Genomic DNA, 14,068 nt, shown 5'->3' on the forward strand with positions numbered 1-14,068 from the left:
GCAAGGAGGCACGAGGCATGGAAAGCCCAGGCAGGACAGAGGGCTACATCCCAGAAGCGCATGTCCTTCAGGACATGGGGTTTAAACACCTTCCCTAGGGTGCAAACAGCCTCCCAGGCCCAGAGCAAGGTGGCAAGTCTCTGCTGTGCAGAGCTCTGACGCAATCCGGCTGCTGATCTGTCCCAGTGGGAGAGAAACGCTGGGTCAGGGAGTGTGAAATAGCTTTTAGTGTGACTGAGGAGCAATTTGGAAGAGAGCTCATCCCTTCACTTGGCTCCCAGCATGGTGAAAGACCCCACACTGACCCTTTTCCAAGGCGTTATCTGCAAGGAACTCATCATCCTAGCAGGTTCCAGCAAACACATCCTCTCGGCTCAGCTCTGGCATTTATTTATTTTTTTTTCAACTGGAATGTTAAAAATAAACCCAGCGGATACGTAAAACAAATGGAAAATCTTTAAAGGGCTTTGCTGTTCATCCGCCTGCATTTGGTTGGTGCTGCTCCACCTGCTGAGCCGGGCTACTGCCACACTTGTTAGTTCCCAAAACTGGGGAGACTGAGGCAGGGAGGCTGTGTCGGAGGGGAGAGCATCACCCCATTGCAGTGCACGAGCGCGAGGACCATTCATGCAGCAGGCGAAGGGCAGCGATGGCTCCTGCGAGTCCTGGTGCTGGTCAGTCCCCAGCCAGGAGCGAGGGTGCCCGGGCAGCCGAGGCGTCTGTCCACACCCCGAGTTTTATCGGTGCCACTTTATCAGGGCTTGTGTCCTGCTCTCCTATGGGGATTGCTCCCCTTAGGAAGCTCTCCATGCCATTGCCTTAGCTTGTATTTTCTCCTCCACCTGCTGGATAAAAGGGGGACGCTGCCTCTCCCACCCCCCTCCAAACAGCCCCTGTGCAGAAGAGGAGTTAAATCAAATCGGGGTGGCGAGAGCGACACTGAGGCTGTCGAGGAGGAAAATTCATGTTGCTCATCTACCCGGTGAGCTGGGGTCCATCTGGGGGAATTTACAGCCCCGGCTGCTAAAGGCGGTGTTTTGATTTACTCAGAGGCTGCAAAGTCGACAAAGCATATTTCACAGTGGGAAGACCCTCTTTCCCTCCGGAATTTATTGGGTTTAATTAAAATGGCCATAAAAATAACACACAGGAGCTTTGAATCTGCTTTGGCAGGGCTCCAGTCGAAATCCATGGGAATCTCTGGAGGTTAATGGAGGAGGAAACAGGAAAAGATGATTTCTCCCCAGAGATTTTCGGGACCTCAGGAGGACACTGAGCCTCCGTACGCGCCGCTCACCTCCCCTGGCCCTGTTGGAGAGAGCCTTGCACTGGGGCTCCGGCAGCGCCACGATGGCTGCGTCTTGTGCCGATGGCCGTGGGGCCGAGGTGTGAGCTGGGGAGCCCCAGCACCAGGGCAGCTCTGCCACGTATATAAATGAAAATAAAAACATATAAATATATTTTTAAAATATTTATATATAAATACAATTTCCAGTTTGGCAGCCAGCTTGAGTCCTGCCTGTGACAATTAAGGGCTGTGATGACTAGAGGGGTAGCTATGATTTTTAGTCCCCCTCCCCAGTGCTTGACTTCCTTTTTTACTGGGTTTTTGCCAAAAATTCGAAGACGTGGCGCTGGGGCAGCTGGGTGCAATGGCCTTTTAGTTGAGCTGAGGGTTGCTTTTGGCAAGACAAGCAGCCCCAAGAGCTGGACACACGGGCTTTCCCTGATGTGCACCGCCATTCGTGTGCCACTTTCTCGCCTCCCGACGCTACACAAGCAGGTTTTTTTATTTGTGCAGGGTTTTGCTTTTAAAGCAAATACCACTCAGACCTGGAGCGTGGCTTCTGCGATCGATCCTGCGGGGATGGGGACTGACTGAAATGCCACCGGGGTGCTGCGTCCTGGCCCCATCGTTGTCCGTGACCCACCCTAATGCCCTGGCACGAACTGGTGCTGGATGGTACCCATGGGCAAGGACACACCACATGTGCAGGTACCTTTTTTCTCCATCTCCTTGCCTGCTTTTCCACTTGTCCTTGACAAGAGCATTTTGTGGGGCTCTTTGTCGACGGAGCACTGCATCCCCAGGTGCTTAAGACGAGCCAAAATAACCTCGTTGTGACAGCAAATGAATAAACCCCTCAACAAATCCACAGCACCAGAAGTCAAAATCAGATGCTGCTTGGAAAGTTTCCTGAATGTTTCATCTGCACCCTGCCAAGAGAGGGACTTTATTTGCATGGCTTTGCTCTTGGTAGCAAATGCAACTCCTCCTGCGGGGAAGGAAGGAGCGTGGTACGGGGAGGCAACGGCTCCTGTCGAGCCCACCAGCTCCTTTCCCTTCTGCTCAGCAAAGCCATCTACCCTCGGGGGTGCGAACCCATCACGGGGTCTGCGGGTGAAGCCTAAAAATAGCAGGATGCGTAAGAGGAGCTGGAATCACACAAGGAGGCAGCTGGGCTAAGCGAGGCAGACAGCAACCTGGGCAGAGCAGAGCAAGCTAAAATAGCTCCTTCTGCTGCAGGAGGAGCCTCACTGGGATGGCTCGAGGCTGAGCCGCTGGGGTTTTCCAGGGCAAAGATGGGAAGTTGGAGGTGGGATCTACACTCCCACAAGGCTGGAAATCCAGGTGGCTGCTGCAGCACCCAGAAAACCACGTGCAAAAAGAGCAGGGTTTTGTTTGCACCCTGTGGGTGCTGTGGGAGGGCCGACAGGGTGCCCCGGCCCTGAACCCCGCCCAGGGACAGACCCTGGCCCATCACCTCCCCAAGCCAGAGAGCAAACGGGCTGTGACCAGCCTGCAGCCTCCCACAGGGAAGCAAGGCACTAGAAACAGTGGGGAAGTGCCCAAATGAATCCTCCGCGGTTAACGGAGCTGGCAGGTCTGAGTGTGACTGTGCTTCTGCCACGCAGCCGGAGCCACACAGTCCCCACGGACCCCAGTTCTCCTTTGAGCACCCTGGGGAGGGGATGGGTGCTGGGTGCTGGGTGCTGGGACCAGCACCAGCCTCAGGGAGAGGCAGGGACCAGGTTACATGGTGGTGAGAGCGGTCCCATATGCATGGCCCAAACCGGAGTCTGGCCGTCCGTCCATCCATCCCCTCACGTAACTGACACACCAGATGGGATTCACCAGCCCCACCTTCTCCCCCTGAGCTGCCGTTATGCTTCTTCAGGGCCTGATTCACCCCATCCTAATTCAGGCCTTCAGGCGGCTCGGATGGATGTGCCCAGGGGATTTTTGCCTCTCTCATTGCGTCTATGAGAACCCCAAGTGGTCGGGGCGGTGGAGGCTCCTGGATGGAGCCCAGCTTGTGGTGACCCACTTTTGGCGAGCCTCGGCTTGCACCCAGCTCCCCTTGTTCAGAAGGATGACCTGGGGCATGTGCAGAATCACACCCTGGGGAATCACAGCGGAAAACATCAACCTGTTTTCTGTAGGTCTGAGATGTTTTGGGACTTGCAAGGAAGGGAGCGAATGGACCAGATGCTCCACGAGCATCAGCCCAACCGCACAGGTACCCACCAAGCTGCGGGTCCAGGCTGCTCCCCCTGGCTCTGCTGGGCTCATCGCTTCCCCTCCCTCCACTGACAGCTCCAGGTAAATTGGCCTTGAAGAGGAAAATGGGCTGATTTGTGTGTTTTGTTTTTCTCACATACCTTGTGGGGCAGCTGCTGGGAAAAAACAAAGCCCAGCCCTCAGGGGAGTTAAAATTAGATGAGATTCTTCTCTGCCTCACCATTATGTGTGGCTGAATGGCAAGAAGGAGGATTTTTCTGCAGCATTATTTCCTCAGCATTGTGTGCAGGGAAGCTCTCTCCGAGGGCAGGGTATTTGCATAGTGGTGGACATGCTGTGAGATGGCCGGGGTTGGAGCCCGGTGGGGAGGTTGGATGGGAAATCTCAGCCGGGGACTTTGCAGGCGCCAATCCCATTCCCGGAGATCAGCGCTGTCCCGGGGGATGATGCCATCAGTGTCCCCAAGGTGTGCCCAGTGTCCCCAAGACATGAGAGGGACTGCCCTCTCTCTGGGCTCAAGGTGGGGCCAGCCTGCCCCAAGCCCCCTGCTCCCACCCAAGGCTGGGTGCACCAAGGGTCCTTAAAATTACAGGCTAAGTGCATCAGCTGGTTCACCCTGTTTCCTTGAAAAAATGCCTCCAAACTGATTATTTTAATTGAGGGTTACTAGACCCTTTTTCTTCACTCCAGCTCATGCCTGGCCCCATAGCGGGGCTGGGGCCGGGGCCAGCATATGGCTCACGGGCACCGCCAGCCTCCCCGAGCTGTGCTGGCAGCAAAGGACGCTGCACCATACCCCATCCCCATGGGAGACTTTTTTTTTTCCTGATCATTGCTTATTTAGGTATTTTCACACACACCCACCGGTGCTGTCTTTGGCTGACAATGGAGCATTGATTGGGAACTGGCAGCGTCTCCCCAGATTTCGGGGAGCTGTGAGCCTGGGCCGTCCGTCCCCCCCCCCCAGCTGACTCTCAGAGGTGGCATCACTGCTTTCCATCCGATGCGTCTCGGGAGCGTTAACAACCTGTGAGTCATCTCATAAATGAACCATCTTGGGGAGGGGGGATCCAGGGCGGGATGCTGCTGTGTTGGAAAAATAAAGCTTTGAGCTCCCGGTGGAGGGAATTGGTGTGAATGTGAGCCCCGGGCTCCCTGAAGGGGCTGGGGCTGGGTTTTCCTGGGCAGGGAGCCGGTCCCTCCAGGCTGGGACATGGGGACAGTGCGTCCTCGTGCCTGTGCTGGCTGTGACATGCTGCAGGAATGAGGGACCCATGTGCACGTGTGCAGACAAGGAGGAGATTTACGGCCAGGTTTCCTAAGGGAATAAGGCCGGTTTGTCCATCTCCCTTGGATCTGACCGGGGATTTGCTGGTTACTGTTGGTGTATCAGCAGGACAGAGGTTAGACCCAGGCCAGACCTGGGTTAGAACCCCTGGGCCACCTTCAACCACCCTGGTCATGGAGGAGGCAGTTTTCCTTCTCAGCATATAAAGTATTTGCCTTTTCTGCAGCTTTTTAGCTTCCTGCCACAACACCCAGGGCAGAGGGGATGCTCCTGCCTTGATCCACGGTCCCCACAGCCGAGCCATCACTGGCACATCCACCGCAGAGCCGGTGCCGGGATGGGACAGCCGTGTGGGTGTTCAGCCCATTAATTGACCTCCGAGGGCTCCGGGGCCGCCGGGGAGGAAGCGGGTGTCGTCTTTGATGTTGTGAATCCAGGTCAGCACTAACCCAGCTGCAATCCTGCAATCCTGCTGCTCTCTAACCGTGCCAAATCACAGGGCACAGCCTGCCTCCTTTCCTCCTCTTGCTCGGGGCACAGAGCTCTGTTCTCCCCTTTACTTGTTCATGCTCCTCCAAATGTCCACGGGATTAGTTGGTTTGGGCTTGGGAGAGGGAAGGGAACCTCCTCTTGGTGGAAATCCCATGGAAAAGCACAGATTTGGCCAAGGTGTGTGGGCTGAAGGATGGAGATTTGGGTGGCTCAGACCTAGAGGCATCAGCATCAGGAGCTGCAGAAGGAGCATCCAGCTCCAGCCGGCACTTTGCTTTCGTGCCAGTCAGTCCCTGCAGGCCACGGAGATGTGAAGGTCAGGGAAGCAACCGCATATGATTGAGCACTGGTGGTTTACAAGGTATTTTATACATGTGATTAAGGCTCTTTTCCTGGCTGGCTGGGAGCCTGCTTGCCATACCCAGCCTGGGCAGGGTGGCTGCCTGGCCATGGGGCAGCACAGGGACCAGCATGCTCCCACCACAGTGTGGACCCACAGGCAGCAGGTCCTGGAGTAATGCTTTGGTTTGCGGCAGGATCCTGGGAGGTTTTGAAAGGTGCTCAGCGAGTCCTGAAGGCAGGACTTACTGCAGGGAATCAGGCCGCAGCATCCCTCACCTGCCTGTCTTCCTCACCTGGGGCTGGTCATGGCTGGTTCGTTGCCAGGGCAGGGCTCTCTCCCAAAAGCTCAGCCAAGCTCAGGACTTTTCCTTGACACTTTGATCACACTCTGAAGGGCTCAAGAGTTGGGATCAGCCAGAGCCAGGCTGGAGACAGGCTTGGCCAGAGCCCAAGCAAAGCCCTTTTGGCACCAGCCAGCGACCTGGTTTCTACCCAGCTCATCCCTGACTTGTCCAAACCGGTCTCCAGCAGAAGAGCCAACATCACATGTTGGTTGGGTGGTTTTCTGTAACATCCCCTCTACATCAGGAGGCATTTCAGCCCCAGGGTGCCTCGAGCGCCACGGGCGCAGGGACCACTGCGTACCCACGCACGTCCCCCTGACGGCTGCTGGTGCCAACCCTACCTGTGTCTGCAAATAAACTGCTGCAGGTTGGCGCTTTGGAGGTGCCCAGCCTCTTCTTTGGGAGCTGCAACTACCAGTGGAACTTAGGGAAACCTCCATGTCAGTGATGCTCCAGCCCTGCTGGGAGTCAAACAGAGCCATAAAGTGAGGGCCTGCCCTATTTCTCCTGGTTGCTCTTGTGCATCCTCCTTTCCCGGGTGCTGGGAAGGTGTGAAAGCACCCGGCAAGGAGCAGGAGGCAAGAATCTGCCCTCAAAGCTTCCAATAAGGTGATGAACCTTCCCAGCCTCCCTGGAGAGCTGCAGAACATGCATGTCAGTGTTCATGGCGATCCCACCCCTGCCATGGCTGCCTCGGTGGGTTCCTCCTCCCACCCTTGGCCAGCAGTAGGGGTTTTGCTTTGCTTCGGTTCTCAGCCTGATAAAATCAGATGCCCGCTGCCATCTGTTCTGGCTTGTCCTGGTGGCCCCAGGAGAGCACCTGGTGAGGGCAGCATCTCCTCAATCCAAAGGGACACAGATGGTGGCTACCCAATGCCATATTTTTCCAAGACAGCCACCTGCTTCCCTCGCTGCTGCCGGGAGCGATGCCGAGCCATGGGGCAGAGCTGCTGCCGGTGTTCCCGGTCCATCGGCCAGCACTGGGAGCCTCTGGAGACTGGGGTGAGGGCTCTGCTCTTCTGTGGTCGTGACTCTGGTGCTGCTGGTGTCCGGCCAAGGGTAAAGCACTTGAGCGAGTGACCTTGGTTGCAGTGATTAAGTGATATGGGCTGGGAGGGAGTAAATCACGGTATTTATTAAATCGCTGCTCCCAGTGAAGCAAGTGGGTGTTATCGACGGAAAAATGAGCAGTGTCAGAGAAAGGGGGGAGAAGCAAGAACTGGGCTGGGGGGGTCCTCATGGGATGCTGGCACCTGTGTTTCGGTCTTTAGTAGAGAGGAGATACCCAGGCATGTCCAAGCTGGGGTGGTTTAAACCATGAGTTGAATCGCATCAGCGATGGGTCTTGGAGGAAATCCCTGGGGCTGTGAGAGCCTGGCATGTGTGCGCCACCGAGAGGGTGGTCTCAGAGGGGTGCCGGGCACCCCGGAACGGCGGGTTTGGCCATCCCAAGGGCAGGCTGCCAGCACTCCAGTGTTGGTCTGGGGCTGGGCGAGGGCAGCGAGCAGGCAGGGGCCAGAGGAAGAGGAGCAGTGCCAGTGAAGGCTGCTGCACTCGGCCATCGCCTGTTCATGCTTCTCCCAGCGTCAAAGGCAGCTCCCCCTCCTCCAGCCTCTCCAGCCTGCAAAACCTGTGACAGCTGATCACAGAAGGTGATTTCTCTCTCTCCCCCCTCTCTTCACTTTCTTTCTTCTCCAGAAAGGCACAAAAATCCCCCCCCTCATCCCCCTCCTGCATCTTGGAGATGTGCAGGATCTTCCTCCCTCCCGCTCCCACTCTTCCTCCCCAAAGCCACCACAGCCCCGCACAAAGCCGGGGACAGACTCAACTCCGGCTCACCCATCTCAGCCCTCTGGCCGCCTCCCCATCCCCTTCCCGCACGCCGCAGCCTGGGGAAGACATTAGCAGGGAAGATTTCTTCTCTGATTATTGGGCTGGGGCTGGTTTTTTCTGGAAAACCCTTTCAGGGCTGCAGACCTGCAGGTCCCAGCTGGTCTGTCCCCGGGGAGCGGTTGGCCAGCGCAGCCTGGGGTTAAATAGAGAATAGTAATAAGGAAAAATTGAAAGTGGTGGCTTAATGATTAGAACAGCTCTTCTTCCATACCTATCTGTCTGCCTATCTAAATATAGACATATATTTTCTAAACACAGAATGCCAGCATCCCCGCTCAGAGCCAGGTGAAGCGGCTGAGAGCCAAACACAAGTATGTAAAAGCAATATTAAATGACCGATGCCTAACGAGACCCTTGGGCTGAAGGAAGCGCTCTGCTGATAGAAGATGTTTATTTCCAGGGGAGAGGAAAGAAGGCTGGAAACAGACTTTTTTTTTCGCCCTCCCAAGGTATTGGCTGCAGCAGTTTTGGGGGGAAGGTTGTGTTTGATGCGTTAATCTTCTCCCGCTCCCCAACTCCGCAGACGCAGCACCACGCTGGGAAGCAGCCCTGGTACATGGAGGTGTTGGCTTAGCTAAAATGCTGTTGATTTAAGGGATTTTTTTTTGGTTGTTCCTTGGGTTTTTAGCTCTCCCTTCCCATGCAAAGGCAGCTATGCATCTCCCACGGCACGGCAGGGAGCCAAGCTCGGTCCCTGGGAGCTGGGGACCCTCCCGTCCCCATTGAGGCTGCGACATGCGCATGTCCATATGGATGCTGCTGAGCAACTGGGAGCAGCGATGTGGGTGAAGGAAGGCAGCATGTGCCCATAACCACCTGCAAGGTGTTGCTCCAACCTGATTCCCATCCCAGGATGGATTTTTTTTTCCACCAGCCTGGTGGAGAGACCCATCCTCCTCCCACCACCAAAGAAATATTAGCTACCCGGGGGGCGGGGAAGAAAACTACTAATAATTGTGCTCCGTTAATGACTTGAAATGTTCCCAGGCTAAGTGCTCCCATTTCTCTGCTAAATGAGCCTCTCTCCCTGTCCACCCAACAGCAAACACTAAACCCCCTCCTCCCCGTGGCCTTTGTACCGGAGCTGTGGGTGGACGGCAAGGGGACCTTTTTTCTTCCGTGCCGTAGCCAAGGTATCTTATGAGCAAAGCAATTTTTACCTCTCGCCTTGTGCTTCTACCTTCCTCTGTATCCAAGCGCAGCCGGGATCCTCGGAGGGCCTGGATGACTCACCACGGCAGAAATGTAAGGGCATTAGCACATGATTCCTCCCAGGGCTCTGCATCTCCCATCACCAGGAGTTTTTATATTCAGAGCAGCTCTCCTACCCCAAGGAAATATCACATTTACCTGCAAAATGGCTGGGCAGAGGGAGCACGTCCCCGTGACGGAGGGGACAGCTTGTGATGGGTGCTGGACCGGGGCAGGTGGTGCAGGGACCGAAGGGATGCACATACACGTGCCGCGTGCCACAGCCTCGCTGATGCCCGCGTTTGCACCACGGCACACGTATCCCCGAGACAAAGTTATTGCCCTCACCCCGAGTTACTGCTGCGGAGCTGAAGCGGGTCCCTCCCCAGCGCGGCCGACGGCAGCTCGGTCACCCCTTTAGCCACAATCTCGGCGCAGTGGCGCTTGCAGTTAAATCACTAATTGCACGCCGTGCTGGACCAGGCTGCTTTGCAGAGTGCAATTAATTAGTATTTGCTTCCCTGATGGTTGCTGACCCTGCCAGACTCGGGAGTAAATTGGCTGCTGTGGGTAATGGGTTTGCTAAGAGCGGCTGGCGGTGGTGGCACAGCTCCTGGGTAATCACTTCGTTACAGGACGAGCTATTTATATTTTCACTTTGGAAAGACAAGGCAGCTCGTTGGAAGAATGTGGCCTTCAGTGCCAAGTGCTCTCAGCTTTCGGGCTCACGGGGACCTTGGAGAAAGGAGGCAGAGACATGGCTGGGGTGACCCAGAGCTTGGGCACAACCCCAGCCTGCCTTCCCGGGGCACGTTTTGCTCAAGGGGCTGCATGTGGCTGGGACGTGCCAGGATGGTGAAAAATTGGTAGAAATATACTTTGGGGACATTACAGATGAGCAAATCAGGGTTAGAAAACGTGCAAAGATCTTCTGCAGCGCAAACCCTGCCTGGTCCACGCGGTGGGATGCAGAGGACCAGGGGATGGGGATGAGCCTTGAACACCCCCCAGCTGAGATCCCCAGCCCCTTCCTCTTCCCCACCGCCCTCCCACCCTGCGTGCTCTGCTCACAGTCAAACCTGGCCTAACCGTGCGAATTCAGAGAGCAAACCGCCCCTGCTCACCAGCCCTTTCCTCAAGCCACGTGGCACTTCATTATATCACTCAAGATTAATCTGCCGCTCCTAATTGCCAAGTGCCCGAGAGCTCCTGGCAGGAAGAAAAATAAGTGTCAGGCGAAAAAGCCAATGCGGTATTTTTTTTCCCCCCTGTAATATTTAGGTCGACTTACTGATGTGGGAAGCACAGGAATGGGAATTCATGTGGTCCAGGGGAGCGGGGGGTGGTTTTACAGCATTTCGTGGGGTGTTTTCCCTGGCATCTCCTCCATCCTGGCCCCAAGAGGGAAAAGCATGCGTGGCTCCAGCTGAATGTCAAGAAAGACTGATTTTTGTGGTTTTTTTTCTTTTAATGGGGGATCTTTGCTCAGTTCTTCCTCCTCTGCCTGTTCAGCTAAGGCAGGAAAAAACGCCTCTGCCAAGTGCTGTGATCAAAGTGCTCTGCAGACTCAGCAAACCTCTTTGGCCAGGAAACAAAAGGGCACGGGTTTTTCTTTAGGAAAAGTATATTCTGTAATTTTCCATGCAACATGTTTCATTTTAGAAGCAAAATCTGGGTCCAGTTTGGGCTCATTTGACGCATTTAATCGTCAAAAAGCCTGTGGAGGAGGTTGGGGGACGATTTAGGGCACTGCAGATTTGCACCCCTACAAATGAATGAACCTTTTCCCTCCGATGGATTGCAAAGGTTGCAGGTGACCGACTGGCCCTTGTTTCACAGGTGAAAAAACCCAAATACCCAGTCGGGCCAAATCCATGGCTTTGCTCCGAGTATTTTGGCTTGGCCAGGGAAGAGCGACTTGGGCAGCGGGGCTGGCTTGAGCTATCACCTTGTTTTCGGAGCTGCTCCGGAGCAGCTGATTCACTCGCGTCAACACAGAACAGTGAAGGAGAAAGGAAATTCCTCGGTTTGCCTCCCAGCCCAGAGCTGGAGCAGGCACTGGGAGGCTCAGCAATTTTTTTCCCTTAGTTTAGTGATGTCTGTGTGTTTTTCAGAGCCTGGGGTGTCCTGCTGTGATTGCTCCTTATACCCCTGCCTGGCTCCTCCAGGTATTGAGGGACCCACCACACCTCCGCATCCTTTGACAGCTTGTAACCACAGGCTCCAGCCCCAAATCCCCTCACACCCCATCCTCCCTTGTGCTCAGGAAAACCAGAGCTTTGGGGTTTAATTAAAACACAAAGCTGAAAAAAAGAAGCCCATGAGCAGAGCAGCTGAGTGCTTGAAAGGCTCCGACTGAGCCACAGCTTGAAGAAGATGCAGCAGATGTTGTCCCCCTGAAAAATTTAGGGCCTCTGTAGCTCTCGCTTTCATCTAGCATCAAGTCCCAGGCTGGAGCTGGGTCTGCTCGGCTTTGAGGGTATTGAGCAGCCCCTCGGGGATCTGGGGAATAGTTATTGGTGTCCCTCAGCTCAGCAATGCTGTCATGCATCCCTGTACTGGGGGCACAGCGGGTGCCTTTCCCAGCTCACTGGGGCACGGGGAGTTTTCTGGGCTCCCCCCACCCTGCATCATTCCTGCACCCCCTCCCAAACAACCCCAGCGCTGCATTTTCCTGCTTTTTAAAGCAAATCAGCTCAATTCCTGAGCAGGGCTGGCCCCTTCCCCTCTCCCTCACACCAGGCATGGTCCCTGCCACCCCGAGAATCCCTTCAGGGACATCACCCACCCAAGCAGCCCCAGTGCGAAGGCGGGAGTGGTTCTTGCTGGCAGAGCCGCGGCGGTTTCCCAGGAGAGCCAAATCCCGTCTACTGACAACGGCAAAGCGGGTCATGCCGAGGTCCCACTCCTGTTGGGCAGATAAATATTGCATGTGGGTTTTGAGGTCTGGCGGGGCAGCAAGTGCCTGTGCCGGGCGGATAATTACCTATTGATTGCTCAGCTTGCAAAGTGAGCACCTCCACGTGGGGACGGGCACTGGGGAATCTGCCCAGCCCTGCCAAAGAGCTGGGACATCAGCACCAAGCGAGAAACTGGGGGTGTGGAAATAACATCAGTGAGTCCTTCTGGCTACAGGAGGAGGGATATTCCCTGGGGAGGAGAAGGGCCATCCTCCCCAAATGGGGGTTTGGGCAGCTGGGATGGGGGTTTGGGATCTGTTCTTCACCCTGTGCATCTCCCGGCTTTTATCGCAGAGGATGCTGATGCTGTCTCAGGTTTCCCCTCTGTCCTTGCAGCACGCTTTGGCACATTGCTCTGGTTTTTGAAGGCAAACCCTTCCTTTGGGCAGCCCTTCAATTTGTCCACCCAAGCCTGGAGCAAGTGGAGGGTCAGTTTAAGCTATTTAACGCACATTTTCTTTTCCCACTGCAAATTCAAGCAGCCCTGAAGTGAAGGAGGATGAAGCAGGATTCTACTGCAGGGAGAGAACCTGGGTGCATGGATGGCTCGCATGATGTTGGGTAAGGCTGTCGCTTGGACAAACTGCTGTGCCCCTGTGCCGGGGACCAGAGAGGGAATCCCCATGGCTCTGCAGTGGGAACATCAGGCAGAGCCTCCTGACTTTTAAGGAGTGGGAAAACAGAACAGCTGACAAAGATACAGATAAATATTACTTGGGTTTCCAGCCACTGCAAGGCATGTGAGCCGGCGGCGTGGCTCGGGGGATGTCAGGACCCGGCAGCTAATTGCAGGGCAGCCCTAACGAGGGTCAGACTCCCATGGAACACAGCCCTTTGGGTGCATCCTTGAGTCGAGGGCTCTGCCATAGCCCAGGTCCAGGGCTCGTCTGCAAGCCCTGGTGGTGCCGGGTGAGCCCAGCACCCTGTGCTCAGCACAGCACTGGATTCCCCAGCCCAGGGCTTGGTGAGAGGTCAATGTGAGCCCCACCATCCTCCACCGCATCCGATTCCTCACCCCGGACTCAAAACCTGACAGTGCTGGGCTTTGCTGGTGAGGGACATGTGCTCAGCCATCCTGACATGCGCCAGATTGTGATGCCACAGCCCAAGGCATGCACAAGATTTGGGCTTAATTGGCAGATCTGGAGATGCTCGCATGGGCCAGAAGTAGCCCCCAAAACTGCCAGCCTCCTGGGGGACCTTGCCGCCATGGCATCACCCCAGAGAGAGTCTGGAGGGGTCCAACCCCTCCTCGGTGATGAGGGACTGCCCAGGACTGGGGTGGGGCATGGGGGGAGCACAGGGACCCACACAGAGGGGTAAAGGCCAGCTCCAGAACTGGATTAATTCAGTTTGGTTCAGACATGATTCACCACCAGCTCCTCCATCCCAGGTGCGTGGTGAGCTCTGGCCAAGGGTCCCCCCAGGACCAGCCCTCCCAGGGCAGGTCAGGGCCCACCACCCTCCTGCTCCATCCCTGTGGACAGGGACCCGCCACCGTGCTTTGGGGGCTGGCGACCGGGACCAGGGGGGTTAGCGAGGCACTGAGCGAGAGGATGGGGAAATGGGGTTGCCAAGGAAACCACTGAACAGCAAACCGCTGATTTTTTGTCAAGGCTGGAAAAAATGCGGGGGAGAAGGGCAGCGGCAAAGCCCCACGAGCTGGGGGGATGAGGTGGGTGGGGGGTTTGAACCCTGGGCAAAGCAGAATGTGGACGCTTACATATCTGTGTACTGGATTCTGCACATATGGGACAGACGCATCCCCTGGGGGTGGCTCAGGGCAGATCACGGGGAAGGGATGGGGTCTGGTGGCACCGGTGGTGACTGTCCCCGTCACCACAGTGGCATGGGGGACCTGGATGGGGAGGGGCATGCCATGAGATTGTATAAGACCTTGAGGTTGTAACATTGAAAATAACACCTCCATCACATCGAGGATTCAGCATCTCATGCAGGGCAAGGCAGGGACAGGCAGGACGAGGCACCAGCCTCTGCTGAAGCTTCAGAGCATCCAGAACCAGGAGCCCCCAGG

Source organism: Phalacrocorax carbo, chromosome 22 (genome assembly GCF_963921805.1).
Source record: "Phalacrocorax carbo chromosome 22, bPhaCar2.1, whole genome shotgun sequence".
Lineage (NCBI taxonomy): Eukaryota > Metazoa > Chordata > Aves > Suliformes > Phalacrocoracidae > Phalacrocorax > Phalacrocorax carbo.